We start from the raw sequence: 872 nt of genomic DNA, 5'->3' as shown, positions 1-872 counted from the left end.
CTCTGGAACTGTAGTTACAGAAGCTTATGAGCCAACATGTGGATGCTGAGAATAGAACCTGGGTCCTCTACAAGAGCAGCAAGTGCACTTAACCAATGAGCCAACTCTCCAGCCCCTGCAACACTGTTTAAAAATACTTTTATTTTTCTTATTTTAGTTGTATGCTTGTGGTGTGTATGTGTGTGCAAGTGTGCATATAGATATATGAATATGTGGGCAGGAAATCAGAGGCATCAGAGCCTCACGGAGCTGGAGTTACGAACAGTTGTGGGCTGCCTGAAGCAGGTGCTGGCACCGAACATAGGTCGTTCTACAAGGACAATGTGTGTCTTGAACCTCTGAGCTATCAGCACCTTACAATACTCTTTACTCCAGATTTACTACCCAAATACACAAACAGCCACAGTCACAGCTGGCTGTGCCAGGCATGCCAGTGAAAGCAAGCTGCCTTTCGTGGAGCATATCAAACGCCACCTGGAAAGCTGTCCAGGATTGGAAGATATTCCAAGGAAAGTTGGAAGTGACGAAGCCCACTGGAAGAAATGGCACAGAAGGGAAAACGTTAGCTCCCCTTAAGGGTCAATAGCTTATGTAAATAGGGCTTAAATGCTGTCCGCTGTGTACTTCCAGTGTGAAGGCATTTTAGCCATATTGGGGGTTAGTGGCTGGAGCTTTCAGTGGATTACATGTTCTCACCATCTGAAAAGCCTGTTGCATGCTCCCACGATGGACTGGATTCAGTGCAGAGTAACTGAGTGGCTGCTCATCAGGTAACAGCTATCTGCCAGGTACTACAGTAAGCATTAACCTCTGAACCACTCCACAGCATGGAGTCACCTGGTGGCTTCACCTTTTTTTTTTTTTTTTTTTTT

Source organism: Microtus ochrogaster, unplaced genomic scaffold (genome assembly GCF_000317375.1).
Source record: "Microtus ochrogaster isolate Prairie Vole_2 unplaced genomic scaffold, MicOch1.0 UNK38, whole genome shotgun sequence".
Classification (NCBI taxonomy): domain Eukaryota; kingdom Metazoa; phylum Chordata; class Mammalia; order Rodentia; family Cricetidae; genus Microtus; species Microtus ochrogaster.
This window is presented reverse-complemented; position numbering follows the sequence as displayed.